Below are 21,747 nucleotides of genomic sequence, written 5' to 3'. Positions count from 1 at the left end.
CCCCGGGGGCCGCGCTTGGCCTCAGGCCGGGGGGTCCTCAGGAGGCGGGAGGCGGAGAGAGGGAACGCCGGCTCCGATGGTCCAGCCGCCGCGCGCCTCGCCGCTATGGAGGCCTCCGGGAGGCCCGGGGAGAGCCGCTCGGGTCCACGCGGGCAGGGCTCCGGGACTCGCCAGCCCGCCCGCCGCTCGGCCCGGGGCCTTGGGAACCGGGAAACGAGCGCGCCGAGGCGGTGGCGGCCTCGCCGCTTTCAGTTTTCATTGAGGCCGCTGGTTACTGTTTAACATCCCCACCCACGTTTCAGTTTGTTTAGTAAATCGATCGGACGGTGAGAGTCAGGCCGCTGTTCTGTCGCCATTGAGCCGAGCTAATACCCTCCCAGCATATGGTCTAAAGTCTCTGCTAGCGATCCGGAAAAACAAACAAACAAACAAAACAACATCCTTACGCCTCGTCTCCCCGATCACCCCGCCCCACCCCCACCTTCCACCTCGGCGCTCGCAAACCTCCTTCCCGGGCTGGGGAAAAGTGCGGCCCGGGACCCCCGCAGCCGGGGCGGGTGGGGGGACCTGCCGTCGGGAGATGCGGCGGCGGCCGCGCGGCTACGGCGACGCGGGAGCTCCGGGAGCCGCTCGGCGCAGGTAAGTCTCCCCGCCGCGCCCCCGAGCCCAGCGGCTAGCCCCAGCCTGCCGCCCCCCGGCCGGGGTCGGACCGGAGGACGCTCGGTTCCCCTCCCGCGGCCGCACCGGGGACGCCCGCCCGGGAGGGGCTGAGCCTTAGGACCCCCTAGGCCAGTCGAGCTTGAAAGCAGATACCCCGAGGCCTCCCACAGCCCGAAGTGCGAGGAAGAAGAAAGGGCCGGAGGTGAGGCAGCGGGGGGGATGCGCCAGCCGGTCACTCAGGAAAAGGAGAAAATAAAAGTTGGATGTGTTTGGCAGAGGAACTTTCGGTGTCTGTCGGCGAGTCACGTGGTTGCCAGGTCTCTGGGGGCTTTGGTGGAGTTTTTTTTTTTTTTTTTGTAGCCTGGGGCCAGGCCAGGGCTTTGGGATATTCCATGGACCTCGGAGGTTTGTAGGGAGGTGTTTGGCCCTAGAGCATCACTCCAGGCCTTTGCTCCCGTCTCAGCCTCTGCCAGTTCTCTCTTAAGACACATTTTGAGAGTGGGTGTCTTCAGGTGATGCCTCTGGGGCAATTATATGAAGAATGTAGGTGTATGTCTTTCTGGCTAGACATGTATGTGTGTGTGCGTATATATATATATATATAATCGTTATATAGAATTATATATATATACATAATTCAATTTAAATCATCTTAGCTTCCTTGGGGAAGAAATGTCCTTTGGAAGCTTGTTTAAACAATGTACAGGTTAGGCAATAATCACTCCTTGTCTAACGGGAATAGCCCAGCATGTGATAAGATCTTCGAATTGAATGTAATGGGCTTCATACCTGATGTGCTGCTCTTCTAAGACTTGCTCTAATCAATTACAGGACCCCTCTCCAGCAAGCACTCTGCCTTCAGTCAGCTTCCCTATGAGGGCAGCCCTAGAGAATGCAGACCACAGCCGCTGTCCACTTCATGGGATGTCCTGAAAACTAAACTCCTCTTAAATAGTAATGTTTTCTGCTTTTGTTTTGTTACTTTCTCCTGCTTTCCCCTTCATTTCATATGTATCTTCTCTTCATTGGTACAATACTCTTCCCTTCCAGCTAGCACCAGTTTTTTCATAATAACCTTGTTGTCCCCACCCTCTCAGCACACTTCCCTCTGTTTTCATCTGTTGTGCTCAGTACTGTCAGTCAAGTCACCTGATCTATTTATTTATTGTGTTTGAAGTCAGTGACCTAGAAGGGTTGGGCTCCTCTCTGGTACCATTTGGGTGAGAAGGTGGAGAAAGAAGGTGGCCAGTCGTGGTAAACTACTTATTTTTCACTTTTCAAAAGTGTAGGTGGAGGGCTGTTTGTTCTCTTCTTCCCATTCCTCCTCAGCTTCATTTATAGGCCTACAAATAGGGAATGTTTCTCATCATGCTTTATGAAGGTATGTGTGTGTTAGTCACTTAGTCATGTCTGACTCTTTGCGACCCCATGCATTAATTGGCCAGGCTCCTCTGTCCATGGAATTCTCCAGGCAAGAATACTGGAGTGGTTTACCATTCCCTTCTCTAGAGTCAAACCCTGCTTTCCTGCATTACAGGCAGATTCTTTACCATCTGAGCTACCAGGGAAGCCCTTTTAAACTAGAGTGTGTCTATTAAGATCTCATAAGCATTTTATTCTTCAGTTGTCATTATAGGCAAATGGGATAGCAGAAATTAATTTGGGGGGTGACTAAGATTTTTTTTTTTTTACACTTGCAAATGATAATGCAAATAATAACTTTGCATTCCCTGTTTATTTTGAAAATACTTGTTATTTTCTTTGAATTCTAAAAGTACTACTTGCTTATAAAGCAACAAGAAAATTATAGTAAAATATAAAGTGAACCCCCTTTCCTGTTCCATTCCATATGTGTAACTGCAGTTGATTTGGACTTGCGTTCCTTCATGTGTATGGTGGTGGTGGTTTGGTCTCAAAGTTGTGTCCAACTCTTGCGACCCTGTGGACTGTAGCCCACAGTCTCCTCTGTCCGTGGGATTTCCCAGGCAAGAATACTGGAGTGGGTTGTCATTTCCTTCTCCGGAGGCTCTTCCCAACCCAGGAATCGAGCCCTGGTCTCCTGCATTGACAGGTGGATTTTTTATTGCTGAACCATCAGGGGTTCCCTCCCATGTATAACCACAGGAATCTTTCATTATTTCAAAAAACTGGATAATGGTTCATTTATCAGTGTTCTGAAATTTGCTTTCTTTTAATATTTCTCAAATATTTCTCTGTCAGTATATGAAGATTTCTTTTTAAATGTATCTACCTAATATAACCAGCCGATCGATATCCCCCAGAATATTCACTTGGATTTTCCAGTTTCTTACTATTACAAAAAGTGATGCAGTGGTTATCTGTGTACATTGTCTCTGCAAGAATACTACAGAAGATTTATTCTGAGAAGAGAATTACCGCTTCCAGCAGGATGTTCACTTTGAATTCGATGGATATTGTAAAGACCCTTCCTAAGTACCCACAGTGTGGTTACCTTACTCTTGCCAACACTGGATAGTAATGATCTGTTTAAAATGTTGCCAGTCTGGTTGTTGAAAAGTGGATTTCTCATTGACAGAGTTGGATATTTGGAAATTATATAACCAGCCCTGTAACATCTAACTTGGAGAGCTTGAGAATTTTGCTTTGATAATATAGTAATAAAGTAGAAAAGGAATTAAATACATATTAAAATATCACCTTATTTTGAGCTTGTAGAAGAAGCCACTCTATTAGTCACTATCCATTTACTGAATGGCTAGAGATACTGGTGCATGCTAAGTGAGAATTTTGATGTTACAAACATATGCCTCTGGTGAGCCTAATAGTTGCTGTTGTGATTGTATGGCTCTTGACTTATGTGTTTGCTACCTTTGTAAGAGGATTCACACCCCTAGAAATGAAACATAATTTTAAGCGAGATATTGTAGTTTGGAGTCCTTAGGAAACTATACATGCAAACAGAACAACTGAGTGTACAGTAATACATCATTGTACGTACATACATACATCCTTGCAGAATTGCTCTGTCTACTCTCCCCATAGAAATTTTCCCCTATTGGTATTAATCAGCTCATACATAGACTCATAAAGTGCTTCACATATGGCTTCCTCTTACACTTGGGAGAACTATTTAGGAATCTTAATAATATATATGTTTTTTGCTGAAACTTACTGAATCTTTAATACGTGTTACATATTGTTCTAAGCCATCCTTATGAATTTTTTCTCTTACATTCTTTAAACAAATCTATGCAGCTAGTACTAATATTCTTCCCATAATCAGATGGCGAAAATGAGGCAGAGAAATTTAAAAACTTGACTAAGGTCACACATCTACAGAGGATAAAACTGGGGATTCAAGTCCAGGCACTGTGAATCTAAGCCATGGGAGTGACCTTGGCACCTTCAGGAAGTCCTCACTTGTTCACTGCACAGGACTGCCCAGCTGTAGGGGGCGTGAGGAATGATACCTTGATTAGACCCCACAGACCTTGCCATGTCTCCTTGTTCTTGACCAGGTATTCCTGGGGGAAAGCACTTCTAGGTCCCAGAAGTCTGGAAGGAACAGCAACAACCCTGCTCCATGTGTGCATATTTGCATGTTTATATAAGTAACTTTGAAACTCAGTACTGTCTTACCCATTCATCCTGGATAACCCTTAAAGAAAAACTTTCCCTTTCTGATATGGACTTCCTGTTGTTGTTGTTTAGTGGCTTAGTTGTGCCTGATTCTTTGAGACCCCATAGACTGCAGCATACCAGGCTTCCCTGTCCTTTACTATCTCCCAGTTTGCTCAAATTCATGTCCACTGAGTCAGTGATGCCATCCAACCATCTTATCCTCTGCTATACTTGTACTTCCTACCTTGTATTTAATACATAAGGAGACAGAATGCTCTCTATACAGGAGAATTAGTTCATAGCTTCTGATATTGTGTTAAACCTTTGATTTTTATCAAGATGACCTTATGGAAAAGGCATAGGGAATTAATTTTTTTCTTTTTTTGTGATTCTCTTAACATTTTGGGGGACATGAAGGTCTTTGAGGATGACCACCTCATGGGATGTAAGCCTAGAGAGACTGCTTTGTTGTCACATAGGGATGCTTCTATTCCTGCCCAGCCGTTTACTAAAAGGGGGACAAAAGCTGGGGCAATTGGGCAAGTTAAGTTCTTTGAAGCCTAGTTTCCTCATTTTTGAAGTATATGTGATTATAACATCTGTCTCGTAGAATTGATATAATGATTATATATGTTAATAATACATTCAAACATTTAGACCAATGCCTGGCATATATACTAGGTACCTGACATGTATTCTGTGTTGCTGGTATTGTTGCTATAGAATGAGATAATTCATCTACAATGCTACTTGATTGTTGTTAATAAGTTAATGAGTGTCACCCGCTTTTATTGACCCTCTCTCTAAAGGAATTATACACAGGGGCTTCCCAGGTGGCTCATCATAAAGAATCTACCTGCCAATGCAGAAGTCACAGGAAACGTGGGTTCAGTCCCTGCATTGGGAAGATCCCCCGAGGAGGAAATGGCGACCCACTCCAGTATTCCTGCTGGGAAAATTTCATAGATAGAGAAGCCTGGCAGGCTACAGTCCATGGAGTTGCAAAGAGTCGGACACAACATCAGTGGCTGAGCATGCACACAGATTGCATAAGACTTCAAGAGTTTTATGGTGGCCCCTGCACCCCTTTGCCAACCCCTCTAGTAGGCCTCAGAGATCAGTGATGAAGAAGAGATGTAGTCCCTGAATTCATGAAGTGTTTAGGTAAACAGTGTAGACAAGGAACATCTTGAGGATATAGTTCAGTGGTTAGAACATGGGGTGAGGAATTATCAAAATTTTAATGCAAATTTCAGTTTTGCCCTCTGCCAGCTGTATATCCCTGTGTGTTACTTAACATTTCTGTGCCTCAGTTTAAATAGTTTTAAAGTAAAAATAACAGTCTTTCTTTATTCTTAAAGTATATGTGGATTAATTCTTTTATTACTTAAGTCAAGCATTTTATTTGTTGAACATTTGACCCTTTCTCTGCACTCTATTTCAATATAGAAAAATCACATTTATAGATAATAGTGAAAAATTGTTATAGATATCTAGATAGTGAGTTCACATCTCATTTAAAAATATCTACTGATACCACCATCTGGGTCTGGTAATTTAGTATTTTTTTTAATATTTTTAATCTTTGATTATTGTTCCTCTCGGCTTGCATACTGTGTTGTAGTTTGTGTGTGTTCTTGGTCAGATTATGGAATCTGTCCCAGTATTTTTTTTTCCTTTTGCTTTTCTCATTTCTGATATGGCTATAGTTTGCAAATAAACTGTATTTTAATTTAAATGGAATGGAATTATATGCACTGTACTAGATACCTGGAATGGGGGCATAAATAAATCAGTGTCTCCACTCTCAAACACAGATAATCTACTTGGAAGACAAACACCTATAACCCTCTATAACATAGTGTGATAACTCTTGTATTAGTACAGTAAATAGAAATACCATGGAAAATGGAAACACAAAAGATGCATTTAGCTTGAATGTCCTAGAGAGATTTCATGGAAGAATAAGTGATTTTCCGATTAGCTCTTGCTGAATAGAGAAGAGTCAGAAAGGGGTTTGGGGCAGAGGAGATTACATTTGAAATAAGTGGAATGGCAAGAAATGAACAGGGGAAGGAGCACTGGGCCATTCTGACGATCCTGAATGTGGATAACAAAAGTTTGAGCTATGTCCTGTAGGTAATGGGGAGCATCAAAAGTCTATAAGTAGGTTGAGTTAGGAAAGCTTTCTGTCTCCTTTTTCTTTCTTAAAATTGATTGGCAACATTTTGGAGGTTGGATCAAAGAGGCACAGATAAGAGACAGGAGAATTGTAGGAAACTTTCTCAATTGCCCACTGGAAATGGAGATATGAAGAGGATAAGGTAGACTTGAGAGATCTTTTGGAGCTCTTTTAGTTGACTTTAAGAACTGTAGAATAAGGAAGATGAGACAGTATGAAGGATTGAAGCAGACCTTAAATCTTTAGGATTGTACAGGAAGCTTTGATTTGATAATGGTCATTATAGATTTGTAGTTTTTCAACTATTATAGTCCTAAAAATTGTCCATATTTTAAAACCTAGCTTGTATGGCAAAACTAAACCTCATTCGGCCATTTGAGCCAGATTGTCAAGTACTTAGGAAGAAGATTGTTTCTCTAGTTTGTTCTCTTGTCTAGAAGATTTGTTTCTCTAGCAAAGGCACTACTATTTTTAATGTGAATTTTTGCAGCAACCAACTGTTCTCCCTTCCTGATTAGTCTTAACTCCATGATAGTGGTTAGAATGATATAGAGAAAACAGGTCTGACGTTGTCTTTTTTCTTCTACTTAAAACCATTCATTCAATTCCTAATACCCTTATCATGAATTCCAAATGTGTTGATATCACTAGACCCTGTGTAACTTGGTCTGTGATTTCCACTCCAAGCTTCATGTGTCTTTTCTTGACATCTCTTACTTTAGTTTTTAGCTGCAACGTCTTCTATTTCCTCAAAGGCCTTATGCTCTGCACCTTCAAAAGTGCTGTATCTATTGTTTGGAAAACTCTCTACCATTGTCATCAGCATTTCCCTCCCTGCCTTCTAGTCACCTTCCACCTTTCTTGTGGGTCTTTGCTTAAATACCACCTTTCCTGACCTCCTGCCCCAATATACCAATTTAATTCTATCTTGTTCTTTTCCTATCATATTTACCAGCTTCATCACATACTGTAGTTGCAGGGTTGATGATGATTCTCTTAGGCTCGAGTTAGACCTCTGAGAATAAGAAATATGTTATTCTTGCTCACTTCTTTATTTGGGTATTTAGTTGAGGTTTAATGAGCTTGTGTTCACTGAATGAATGAGTAGCTTTAATGGAGATTTTTGTTCAGTTGCTAAGTCATGTCTGACTCTGTGACCCCATGGACTGCAGCATGCCAGTCTTCCCTATCCTTCAATATCTCCTGGAATTTGCTTAGATTCATGGCCATTGAGTCAGTGATGCTATCTAACCATACCATTCTCTACTGCCCCCTTTTCCTTTTGCCTTCAGTCTTTCCCAGCATCAGGGTCTTTTCTAGTGAGTTGGCTCTTCACATCAGGTGGCCAAAGTATTAGTTACTCATCTTCAGCATCAGTTCTTCCAATGAATACTCAGGGTTGATTCCCTTTAGGATTGACTGGTTTGATCTCCTTGTAGTTCAAGGGACTCTTAAGAGTCTTCTGTAGCACCACAATTCAGAAGCATCAGTTCTTCAGCCCTCAGCCTTCTTTGTGGTCCAACTCTCACATCTGTACACGACCATGGGAAAAACCATAGCTTTGACTATACAGACCTTTGTTGGCAAAGTGATGTCTCTGCTTTTTTTTAATACATTGTCTAGCTTTAATACATTTGTCATAGCTTTTCTTCCATGGAGCAAGTGTCTTTTAATTTCGTGACTGCAGTCACTGTCCACAGTGATTTTGGAGCCCAAGAAAATAAAGTTTGCTGCTGTTTTCACTTTTTCATCATCTATTCGCTATTAACGGAAGAGACTGGATGCCATGATCTTTGTTTTTTGAATGTTGAGTTTCAAACCAGCTTCTTCACTTTCCTCGTTACCCTCATCAACAGGCTCTTTAGTTCCTCTTCACTTTCTGCCATTAGAGTGTGTCATCTGCATATATCAGGTTGTTGATATGTCTCCCGGCAGTCTTGATTCCAGTTTGTGATTCATCGGTCTAGCATTTTGCATGATGTACTCTGCAAGTTAAATAAGCAGGGTGGCAATATATAGCCTTGATGTACTCCTTTCCCAATTTTGAACCAGTTTTTCCATGTTCAGTCTAGCTGTTGCTTCTTGGCCTGCATATAGGTTTCTCAGGAGGCAGGTAAGGTGGTCTGGTATTCCTCTTTAAGAAGAAAGGTAAAATGTCAATAGTAGAATTAAAACATTTGTTGAGAACCTAATTTTCAAGCTAGATTCTATTTTGGGTATTAAGCAATGACTGGAAATTCTCTCCTAAGATTTTCATGTCTGGTTAGGGATATGCATTAAAGAATTACTGCCCACTATTATAAGGGTAAGTGTTGAGTGCTGGAGAAGTATTGTAGAAACCTAACCGAAGGCCCACTAATTTTTCATGGATTAGGTTACACAGGATGTATAAATTCTTTATTTTTAAGTCAAGGGATATAATTTACTGATATTGAAGTATAATTGCATTGAGATAAGTGTATTGAGATATAATTTACATTCAGTAAAATCCATCCTTTTGAACCATACACTTCAATGAGTTTTGGCAAATGTATGCAATCGTAAAATCACTGCCAACTGCCCTGAGGATATAAAACCTTTCTGCAAGCCCCTCCTCCCAATTCCTTTATCCTCTTTGGAAGTCAGCCCCCTCCACCTCTCCCCAGCAACTACCTATGTGATTTCTTTCCTTCGGGTTGCCTTTTCCAGAATATATAAATAAAATCATACAGTATGTGGCTTTTTGTTCACTTCATATAATAATTTTGAGATTCATCCATCTTGTTGTGCATATCCAGGAATAAAGGAGTAAAGCTTATTCCTCTTTAAAGAAGCAGATTTATGAGGTACAATTGGCATATAATAAATTGCAGATATTTAAAGTGCAAAATTTAAAAAGTTTTGATATGTGTATCTATCCATGAAATAATCACCTCAGTAAAGACAGTGAATACAGCCAACATCACCAAAGGTTGCTTTGAGCTCCTTCAGAAACCCTCCCTCCTGTTCCTCCCTGTCCTCTGTCCTAAAGCAAATACTGATCTACTTTCTGCTTTTGCAAATTAGTTTTCATTTTCTAGACTTTCTCAGCCTTGGAATCATGGAGCATTCTTTTGTGTCTGCCTTCTTTCACTCAGTGTTATTATTTTGATATTTGTACATTTTGTTGCATCTATCAGCTGTTCATTCTTTTTAAAAAATATTTTTAACTGAATGACATAATATTGTATGGCTATGCCACAATTTGTTTATTCATTCACCTATTAATAAACATCTGAACTGTTTCCAGTTTTTGGTTCTTACAAATAGAGCTGCTCTGAACCTCCTTTTAAAAAGAGTTTGTGGGGATAAATGCTTTCATTTGTTTTATGTAGTTGCCTAGCAGTATAATGGCTAGATCTTATAGAAAAAATGGGTTTCCACAGTAGTTGTACCATTTTATGTTCCCATCAGTAATCTTGAGTTCCAGTTCCTCACATCCTTAAGAACACTTGGTTGACCAGTCTTTTAATTTTAGGTATTCTGAACAGTATCTGATGAGATTTCACTGTGGTTTCAATTTACATTTCCCTGATGACTAGTGATACTGAGCATCTTTTCATGAGCTTAGGTACCATTAGCTGCTTTCTTTGGTGGTTCAAACCTATGCATCTGTGCCCGCCCCCCCGCTGCTCCCTACCCATCTTTTTGTTACTTTATTTTATTTTGACAGTGCTGCATGGCTTGTGGTATATTAGGTCCCCTACCAGGAAACAGCCCCAACTCTTGGGAGTAAAAGCATGGAGTCCAAACCACTGGATAGCCAGGGAATTTCTCCTCCACCCATCTTTTTAAAATTGAGCAATTTGTCTTATTATTATTGAGTTGTAAGAGTTCTATGTATATTATAATGATAAGTCCTTTTTCAGATATGAGATTTTAAAATATTATCTCCCTATATGAATTTACTTTTATACAAGGGAGGATTTGACTGAAAGAAGGGAAGAATAAAGGATATTTTAGTCTTAAATAGGAATAGCATTGTTTTTGTGTTTTCATGAAGCTCCAGTGTAAAACAGAAAAAGATGGTAGAAAGCGAGTTCACAAAAGTGAGAAGAAACCTGAAAATAGAGGCTTTTTAATGTCATACTATGGAATTTAGACTGTGTGTGTGTGTGTGTGTGTGTGTGCACTAACATAAAGAAATATCTGTACAATAACAATGTTGATAATACTTGAACTTCACAGTTTATAGAATTCTTTCATATGCAGAATTTATAATGTTTCCATCTGCGTTATTTGTCTTGTGACAAATATGAGAAGACCCTGAGACTTGGAGATGAGTGTGCACAGTGTTAAATACGGGTTTTGGGGTTTTGAGCAAATGTTTTTTTGGCTTGTGTGTGTGTGTACATTTAATGTGTGAAAGTGATAGCTGCGTTGATCTGCAGGGACAGGCGAACACTTACAGTGTTCAGTGTTCAGACGGGGAGGGACAATGTCCTGCCGAGCTCCTGTAGATGGTACAACAGACCCTGATAGAGGCTGGGGATTATATAATTGTAGTGTTACTATTTTGAAAATGACCATTCACAGTTACCATAGAATGATTTGACAAAACTACCAAAATCTCAGGGTATTTTCTAGAGTCTGTGAATATTCTTTTAGTTGTCCTGATTCTAACTGAATAAGGTATTGCATTTGTCTTACATGTGTAGAAGTTAATTTGCCAAGGGAAAAAAAGAAACAGTCTAATCAAGTTCTTCATTTTTGAATTTTAATTTTTTAGTTTCTCATTAGAAGTTCAAATATAATGGAAAGTTCTCAAACATAATCCTCTCACTCCATGTGTTCTATTCCCATCGTCCTGCTCCAGGCTTTGCCGTCCTTCCCTCTGCCGCTCAGGTTTGGTTTCTTCTTCTGCCTTGCAGATGTCCATCTTCTCATTGTGGTCTTCCCTTCCTGAGTGATGGTGTCTTAATCTCTTCTCATAAGGACACCAGTCATGTTGGATGAATGGAGGATGCGCCCATGGGAACTCATTTTATCTTAACTACTCTTTCAAGGGGCTTCCTTGGTGGCTCAGGCAGTAAAGAATCTGCCTGCAATGAGGGAGGCTCAGGTTCCATGCCTAGGTCAAGAAGATCCCCTGGGGAGGGGGGAATGGCAACCCACTCCAATATTCTTGCCTGAAGAATTCCCTGGACAGAGGAGCCTGGAAGGCAACAGTCCATGGGGTCACAAAGAGTTGGACAGGACAAAGTGACTGACACTTTCACTTTCACTCTTTAAAGCTCCATCCCCAAATACAGATATATTCTGAGGTACTGGAAGTTGGGACTTATAAAGTTTGAGGGCTGGGGAGATAAAATTCAGTTCAAAGTAGCAGGGTGACAAAATATTTAGTTTTATTATAATCTCAGATATTCAGATCTTCCTTAAGGTGCATGTATATTTTTGTTTTAGTCTCTAAATTAAATCAGCTGAGTCCAAAACCCAAATCATTTATGTTGATCTCTAAAAAGACTTCCTCTCTCTACACCTCCTCTCATCTATGCTCTGGTCCCTTAATGTCTCCTCCCTTTTGAGCAGTTCCTCTGGCCAAGACAAATGGCACATATTGGCATGACTTAAGGTAATATCTAGAGTCAGTGAATGATATATAGAAAGAAAAATCTTCTCTGAATAATCTAGAGATATGTTTGATATTTAAAAAAATATATTCCTATATCTTTCATATGTTCATACTATTTCCACATCTTGGCCTTTGAATAATGGGTATGTTTGGGTTAAGTAACCATAGAGGGAAGTCCTCTGGGTGTGCATGTCTATGTCACTGAGACTATCAGAAGTCAAAGAACAAAGCCAAATTAAGCTGAATTTCAAAGCAGGGCAGATAACATGTTTGCAATTTTGGAAAAATATTTAAATATATCTTTCATTCAGACTTATTACTCCCTGCTGGGCCTAGGACATTGTGTAGGCATTTATGCCTCACCTTAATTTGGTTGTATAAAAGCGTGGAAATTATACAAAAGTATATACAATAATTCAGAGACTGCTAAACTGTGTATCTCTTGAGTTAATGGAAAAGAGACATACAGCAAAGCACCATTCATGCTGATAGCAGAAGTGCCAAAATGTCAAACTAATTTTGAGGGATGCTCTCAATGGTCCAGTCTCCTCTTCCCTGGTTGTAAGAGATAAACACATTCAGCCTTTCAGGTTCAAAGGGGCAGTTTCTGCATTTGAAGTTATGCATTAAACAGATTGTTTCAGAATTTCTCAGATAGAGTCCAAACAACTCAGATTGCAGTAAAAGCTCTATGATTCACTCTCGCAAAACTTTAATTTCGCTGACAGTTAACTGCAAATCATGGGCGTTTAGAACAGTGTGTTCACTACGGTGAGTCTATTTTAAAATTGTGAAAGATTAGTTGTACTATGTCTTTAGCCGTCTTGCAATAAATATCTTAGGGATAGTCAGTTCATTGATTTACAGAAAACTATCTGTCCTGGAATGGTATGATGTGTATAAAGCACTTCAGTCAAAGGGAGTTAGATAGTAGACTGAGCTACTGAGTAACACTTGACAAGTTAAACTTCTTGTGCTTTATTTTGCCCATTTCTAATCTGGGATAATAGATCAGCTATCATCAGATTCCTGAGAATCTTAAATCAGACAACATATATAAGATACCGCCCAGCACCATTTTCTGGTATTTGTGAGTGACTTAATAAATGGACATGCGTAGGTGCTAGGTTACTTCAGTCATGTCCCACTCTTTGCGAGTGGACTGTCATGGGTAATCTTCTTAAAATGTAAATGAGAACACATCGTCTCCCTGCTTAAACCCATCCAGTTGGTTTTCCATTGTACCAGAAATAATGTGCAGGCTCTTTTTTGTCCCTTTGAGACTTTTGAAGTTCTGGGCTCCTCCTGTCTTTCTCATTCTTACCTCTTGCAACTCTCTCTTACTCCTTGGGTTCTAGCCACATCCAGGTTTTCTCAGTTTTTAAAAAATGTCAAGTTATTTTTCATCTCAGGGCCTTTGCCTTTTGCATTCAATACTCCTTCCAAACTCACATCCACCTCCCACGCATTACCATCACATGACTGTCTTCAGTCTTTACTTTTCAGTTTAAATTTCGCCTCCACAGAGAGGTTTCTTGGAGTTTCCTCTGGTTTGTAAATGTGCCTTCTTCATATTTATTGTTGATTGGGGATAATCAATCAGTTCAGTTGGCTGGGAGGTCTTAGCAGCAGAAGCCTGAATGGACATTGAAACAAAGGGTAAGAAAAAAGGCTAGGAGAGCAAGAGAAGAAAGGCAATCTGGGTACTAAATATTAAACGAGATTAAAAAAGAAATCTGACATTATTCTATATATAACTTGAAAACAAATTCATGACATAATTTTTTATTTGTTTTAAGATATAATTATTACTAACTGCTAGAGTTTAGAACTCTAAACAGCACTCTGTGTAGAAACGTAGTGCAACCCCATGTGTACTATTAGAAGTTTCACCTTGCCACATTACAAGTAAATAGAAATAAGGGAGAGTAATTTTAATAACCTCTTTTATTAAACCCAATTTCCCAGGTGGCTCAGTGGGTAAAGAATCCGCCTGCAAAACAAGAGACAGGCAACAAGGGATGCATCCCTGTGTCGGAAAGATCTCCTGGAGGAGGGCGTGGCAACCCACTCCAGTATTCTTGCCTGAAGAATCCCATGGACAGAGGAGCCTGACGGGCTACAGTCCATGGGGTCGCAAAGAGTTGGACACGACTGAAATGACAGAGCACGCATGCATGCATCCAAAGTATAATAATTTCAACATATAATCAATATAAACGTAAAAGTTAGGAGGTATAGTTTGCATCGTTTTTCATAGTAAGCTATTGATTTCTGGTACATTCTTTAAGCTTGTAGCACATCTCAGTTCCCACTAGTCAGAGTTCAAGTGCTCAGTGGCCACGTGCTCCGTGGATGGTCAGTGTGTATTGAAAGCTTATTCAAAAGAGATTACCATCCATACTCCTCTTTCATCATGTGGGAGGATTTTTTAATTTAATTTTGTGACAGTCTAACTTTGAATTGTTGGGCTTTTTTGTTTGTTTTTTTGTTTTTTAGATTAGATACATCAGCTTTCTGTTTTCAAAGACTTCTTAATAAATTTATGAGAAAAATATTGTCTCACCTTTCTGGAAACACAAAACCTATCACTTCTCTCTTTATCGTGTTTGAAGAGAAGTGAGAAGTACAGTTGACGGGGGTTAGTTTACACTGGAAAGCTGATGATGCTGCCAGATGCTCTGCTACTTGTAAGATTTAATTGTGAAGCAGTTGACTTGAGAATGGTACATGCCAGGGATCGTCCAAGTAGAGCAGGCATCATTTTCACCCAAGAGCCAGTGGTCAACAGAGTACTGGGCTGCATCCCAGAGACTGTGCTCAGTAGGTCTGGAGTGGGGTTGAGAATCTCCATTTCCAGGTGCTGCTGCTGCTGCAGCTGGTGGAGCTGGCAGAGGTCACCTTACCCTCCCCGCCACCCTCTCCCCCTACCCATCCTGCCCCACAATTGCCCTGAGCAACACTTTTCATTTCTTCCTAGGCTGGTGATGCCAACCCTGAAAACTTTGTTTCTGTTTGTGTGGAGGTGGTGGGGAAGGGCCTGGGGGTGATGGTGGATGGAGGAGGTCACCTATCCATTCATAATAATGCTGTATTCCACTTGAAGAAATGGGCAAAAAGAGCCCTCCAGGGGAGGCAGGAGAGAACCAAAGACAGATTTCAAAAAGGAAACTCTTAATGAAACAGTACTAAGATCAGGGAGCAGCACAACCTATCTGTGACGATTGCTTGTATTTACCTCTTTTGCTTTGAGAGGTGGGGGACAATATCTATCTTCTATGTCGAGATGATAGACTTTTACTGAAGCAATAATAATTCTGTTAAGTGAATATTCAACCTAAAGTCTAATATTTTTCCCGTTGTTTTTCTAGTCATTCTAAGTTCCAAATCCTAAATTAGCTTTGAGGCTCGCATGGAAGTAGTACCATTGTTTATATGAAAAGAATAATGCTTGTACTATGTTATGTTGAATTTCTACAAAGCTGCAATTGTGTGAGTCAGACCTCTGTGAATTCCAGGTAAAATTAGTGTGAAATTTCTGCGTGATGAGAAAAATTATTATCAAACTAAATATAACCTTGATAAAGCTATGAATTTGAAAAAGAATTTAAAGGCTAAATTTATTTTTAAAAATGAAGTGAAATTAATCTTATCTCTTTACTCTCTGTAAACTTTAATTTTTCTGTTGCATTATTTAATCCTCACTGAGCTCTTTTTATTGGCATGCATTGATCTAAATGCTTTGCCAGCATTAACTCATTTAGTCCTTGTAATGACCTAATGATTCTGTTATTATTGGTCTTATTTTACAGATAGATGTTACACAGTCAGTTAGCAGGGATGATATTCTGAAATTCTTAACTGATGTATTATGCCCTCCTCTCTTTGAGATTCAGCTGTCTTAATTTGTTCTTTTGAGACATGGTCCTCTCTTCTTGATCTTCCCCCATTCTATTTATATCTGATTAGAAACTCCAATACTTTGGCCACCTCATGTGAAGAGTTGACTCATTGGAAAAGACCCTGATGCTGGGAGGGATTGGGGGCAGGAGGAGAAGGGGATGACAGAGGATGAGATGGCTGAATGGCTTCACCGACTCGATGGACATGAGTTTGAGTAAGCTTTGGGAGTTGGTGATGGACAGGGAGGCCTGGTGTGCTGCGATTCATGGGATCGCAAAGAGTCAGACACAACTGAGCGACTGAACTGAACTGACACATACATTTGAATTTTTTTCCTGGAATTTTTTTTCTCTTTCACATCATTCCATACTTTTACTTCCCTTTGTGTCTCCTCTGTGCCATTCAGCTTTTCTGAAAGTATAATTCCCCTTCTTTTTCCTTATATCTGTCCTTTAGTAACATTTTACCTTAATTAGTTCTGGAAACTCTTCAGTATTTTTCTACTCACTCTTAATTATCAAAACAGAATAATAATGACATTCAAGGACTTTTTTAAAATGAAATTCAAATCACCCACCCACTATTCAGTGCATGCACATTACTTTTTTGCATGTTAGTGTCCAGTCTCCTGTACGTGTTTGTTTGTGGGGACACATACATTTTGTATTTACCCACCAGGAGGGATTTGTGTTTGGGTTTTTTCACTGAATAGTGGATTAAATTTTTTCTTCTTTCTAGAGCAGTCCTTAGAATTACCTTTGTAGTATCTCATAAAACTTCTGTTACTTTGAAATAACACAATCTACCTAGCCATTTTCCTACTGTTGAACAGGTTGATTTTAATTATTTCCTGTTTGCAATTTTGTAATGAATGTTTGTGCATGAACACAGCTTTTTAAACAAATGATTTATTCCTGTACTATTAATTTATATGTTAATTTAAGTCAACGAGTCAGCCTTCTTCTAGTTTTTGATACATACTGTTAAATTGCTTTTGCTTTTAACTGAAGATTTTTTATTGACTTGTAGCAAATCTTAAAGTGTGTGCTCAATTTTTTTACATATGTCAACTGTAACCATTACCATCTAAAATAGGATTTTTCCAGTTTTTGAGAACTGTCATTAGGCTTCTACTCAGGCATAGATTAATTGTGCCTATTTTACTGTGCACTGTGTATGTTGCTTGTTCTTTGTTTTTCTATTGTATGCCTTTGGATGAATACACAACAGTTTACTAAGTCTATTATTGATGGGCATTTGGGTTCTCTTGAAATGTTTCTGGGTTACTACAGACAAACCTGCCTTAAACACACTTTATATGCCTTTTGTTGAACCTGAGCCTTCATTTCTGAAGTGTATATTCCCAAGAGTGAAATTACTGATCATCAAGGATATTACCTTCTTAAAGTTTAAAATTTATTTAAAATACTAGTAAACTATTTCTATATTACAAGTTGATCAGAATATTATATTGTCATACAAAAGGAAAGAGCATTATTTAGGAAAGCAGTAACAGAACTGAGTCTAGATGGTTTGCCACCGTCTTTCATTGATGGCAAAACTTAGCAAGTTTCACTTACTGTTGATGATTCCTTTTCTTCCTGTATTTAATTTAATCATATATGAAACTGTATATCTGTTAGCTCATGAAATGAATATCTAAACTGTTAATTTTTTTTTCCCTGCCTGTGCAGCATGTGGGATCTTAGTTCCCTGACCAGGGATGAAATCCATGGCCCCTGCCATGGAAGGGTCAAGTCTTACCACTTGACTACCAGGGAAGTCCCTAAACTGTTAGACTTTTATTTCTGTTACTATTTTTATTGAGATATAATTGATGCATAACTATCATTACTATATTGGCTGTAAATACCCTTCTGTTCTTCTTGGATTTTGCTCATGCCATTGTGTCTACCCAGAATCACACCGTCAGTATTCTGTTTGTTTCTCCATTGTGCTCTGTGTTATCACTTCACACTTTTTAAGTACTGACTGCCCAGCAGCACTGACAGGTAAGTATTTGTCTATGTTAATAAACCCAATGAAACCATAACCTTGCACTTTGTTTAATGTAGAGTTCACGTGAATTGTTCAGGTAGACACAGCATACATGGAGACTGCCACACATAAATCCTGAGTTTTATTGGGTATTAGTGAGCATGATTTTGAAAACATACTTTTTATTTAAGTAGAGTTATGAGAACAATAAATTTTAAAGAACTTAAGCTATTCTTACAAATTTTATATTCTGCTCATCTTATAGTCAAATTTTCTCGAAATGATTCTGGTGATTCTTTTATATTGTCTCTGAAACCTCCGAATCAGGAAGTCAGTGCAAAAAATTCCTTCAACACAGGCTTTATGCATTGTCATTAAGCAGCTTTTATTTGTTAGGGTGTGTCAGCCATGAATATCTTCTGTCTGTGACACCCAAATTATAGTGACGGTTTGGAACTTAATAATATTGTTGAGGTGCAGGCCACACAATGTTTCCATTATTGCAGTTCTTATTTATTGGAAGGTAAAAGAATGTAAAGAGAAAACAGTAGATGGGAAGTGATAAAGATTAAGTGCTGTGGAGCACTCTGGCACTGATCGAACTGTGTTAATGTTCATTTTAGTACTCCGGAGTATTACAGTCTCTTGTTCAAACTCCTTCATGTAAAGCTGTTTTCAAGCTTGTGGGGAGGGGGAGGGTCATCTTTAGCGGGAGGGGAGCTAGTAGAGAGAAATGCAATGGTTTATTTTTAAAATAAGACAAAAATCAGATTTAAACATTTTAAAATCTGTGTTTTCTTTTCCAAACTGCTAAGTGATTTTATTGTTGAAGAAAAAGCTTTAGAGTTAATGTTTTAAGATATTGCTATTACATGAGAAGTGAGGCAATAAAAAGTAATTATTTTAGGACAGTTTTATCAGCAATTTACAACATGCCACATACTGGCTGTTCGCAGATATTTCCGTAGTCATGCTCACATTCTGGTTCTTAGTATCAGAAAGAACCTTTCCTTCTGATCAGTGAGTGGGTTATGGCACTGAGCATCTAAAAAGCATTCAGATTCTCACTGTTGGAACAAGGATGTATGAAATTAAGAATATTTTATCGTTTAGTATAGTACCTAACACATAGTGGATGTCTCAATAAATATTTGACTAATGAATGACTATATTTGGGATATAAGAAAATTTTTGGAAGGTGACCATTTAGATAATAGCAGGGCTATATTGAAAAGAATGTAGAAAATAAGTAAAACTTATATAACACTCCAGTGAATGCATAGTATGGCATATAACTCACACTTTACTAATTTAGGAGAACTCTGAAAGTTTATGTAGCACTTTAAGCCATCAGTTCTTTTCCTACCCATGTACTCCAGACAAGCTCTTGCTCATATAAATGAAGAGTCATGTACAGCGATGCTTAATAGCAGACATCAACAATGTTGATGTCTATCACTAGTACAACAAATAAAGCACTTCCTTATATAGTGGAATGCTATATTTTAGTAAGAATGAATGGATTAGAGGTACACCATCAACATGGTTAAATCTCAGAAACATAACAAAGAAGGAAATCAAAGAAGGATGTGTTGAGTATGGTTCCTTTCATATGATTTCAGAAGCAAGAAAATAAAAACACTTTCTACATAACACATAAATGTTAATATTATTAATTATAGTATGTAAAGGGAAGAGTTAGAATAGTGATCAGAATTCCAGTTAATGCTTAGTTACTTAGTATACACTAGGCAGGTGGGTATATGTTTGGAGAGAAGCGCAAATCAGGTTTTCAGACTGTCTGTTCTCTTTCTTCATTTGGGTATTGTTACTCAGAGTTTCATTTATTATTAATATTAACAAATGGGTTATATACATAATTATTAATAGCATTGATTTGTTTCTAATATTAATACATGAATTATACACACGCTTCCTTTTCTAATACATTTTACAATCAAAATAAAATAAACTGTTTCTTAGAGACTGTTGTGTGTTAGGCAATATCCTTGTATTCTGGAGCTCTCAGCTAGAGTAAAGGTAGACATTAATGCAATAATTGCAGTTACTCTAGGCTTACTGAATGAGAAGTATGTGGTGCTAAAAGACTGAAATAGGTGATGTGATCTAATCAAGGAAGTGCAGAAAGGGAATCATTGAGAAAGAGAGAATTGAGCTAACATCTAAATACTAAGTCAAAGTTAATGTGGAAAAGAAGGAAGGAAGGTAAAAGTATCCGTGTAGGGAAGCTGATATAAGCAAAGGCTTTTGGGTGCAGGAAGGAGCACTGTGAATATGAAGATAGAAAGGACAATCATTGTAAGTGTTGCAAAGGGAGAAATGAGTATTGTGAAGAATATTACTCAAGAGGTATGTAGGTGTCAAAACCAGCATCTTGTAGATAATATTAAGGCTTTTGTTTTTCTCAGAGTGAGGAAGTTGAGACGTTTTAAGTAGAAAGATGATGTGAACAGTTTTACATTTTGAATATGTCACTGGCTGCAGTTGAATGACTGTTGTTCAGTCGCTCAGTCGTGTCTGACTCTTTGCGACCCCATGGACTGCAGCATGCCAGCCTTCCCTGTCCTTCACCATCTCTTGGAGCTTACTCAGATTTATGACCATTGAGTCGGTGATGTCTGATTGGCTGGGAGCAAAAGTAGATATGAGCGTGTGTTAGTTGCCCAGTCATGCCTGACTCTTTGCGACCTCATGGACAGTAGAGCATCAAGCTCCCCTGTCCATGGGATTTCCCAGACAAGAATACTGGAGTGGATTGCCATTCCCTTCTCCAGGGGATCTTTCTGACCTAGGAATCACACCCTGGCCTTCTGCATTGCAGGCAGATTCTTTACCATCTGAGCCACCAGGGAAGCCCAGATATGAGTAGATCAGCCCAGAGATGTGGTGGTCCCAGTAACACATAGCTTGGATGAAAGTGCTGGTAGGGAAGATGAGAAGATACAAATTGATTTCAGAAAATTTTTGAGGACAAATGTAAGGGATTTGGTAATGGATTAGATATGGCAGGGGGGGGTGTGTGTGTAGGAGATACTTCGAAAATGATTTCTGAGTTTCTAGATTGCCTAAATAAATGGCTGGTGGTACCCTTAACTGAGAGAAGGAATATAGGAAGAAGCTACAGGCTACATTGTTTATTTAGATTTGTACAATTATATTGTAGACTTCTGAGAGCAGATAGTGATCTAATTTAGACTTTTGAAAGTATGTTTCTTATGTGTATTATGTCTTGAACTGAATTTTCAGTATGGTGTAAGACCAATTTTTTCTTTCTTCTTTTTTAGATAACAGACAGAAGTATATTAATATAAAGAAAGCCCTTATTATCTCCTTTCTTTCATTTTAATTTCCAACCATCACCCATAGGGATCTCAGACTTAGATTCAATATAGGAGAGGATTATTGGTTCTTTGCTGCTTACCATGATTAAAATAATACCCTCTCTCAATACTGAAGGTAGTAGTGTCCAATGTTAGGCTTGTCCCAATATTGAGGAATATCTTGGCATTTCATGAAAGTGTGATAATTTGAAGGGTAGCTCTGTGTTGTTCCCTCTGAAGAACAAAGGGTAATCAGTACCAAAAATATGAATTTAAGAAAGAAAGCTACATCATAAAATTTCATTGTTCTGATTTTCAACTGGAAATCCTATGGTTATTCTTTGATTTCTGACAATATGGTAGATTATATTTCTAGAGAAACCTTCTCATTGATAAAAACAAAAATGCCAGACAGAATATATTTTTCTTTCTTTCTTTGATTTTTAAATTATAAATATAGAGTCATC

General features: G+C 39.0%; 1 protein-coding gene across 2 annotated transcripts in view; it reads left to right on the top strand.

Annotated features, from left to right (window-relative positions):
- The first annotated feature begins 375 nt into the window (after positions 1-375).
- Positions 376-21,747, top strand: part of HNF4G (hepatocyte nuclear factor 4 gamma) — a 128,143-nt gene continuing 106,771 nt past the window's right edge. For both annotated transcript variants that reach the window (XM_065902713.1, XM_065902712.1), the window contains exon 1: positions 376-639. The gene's annotated coding sequence lies outside the window, so the exon portion shown is untranslated. The remainder of the gene's footprint in view (positions 640-21,747) is intronic.

The sequence above is a fragment of the Muntiacus reevesi genome, chromosome 12 (assembly GCF_963930625.1).
Source record: "Muntiacus reevesi chromosome 12, mMunRee1.1, whole genome shotgun sequence".
Taxonomy (NCBI): Eukaryota; Metazoa; Chordata; class Mammalia; order Artiodactyla; family Cervidae; genus Muntiacus; species Muntiacus reevesi.
The sequence above is the reverse complement of the archived record's forward strand: the minus strand, read 5'-3'. Positions and strand labels throughout refer to the sequence as shown.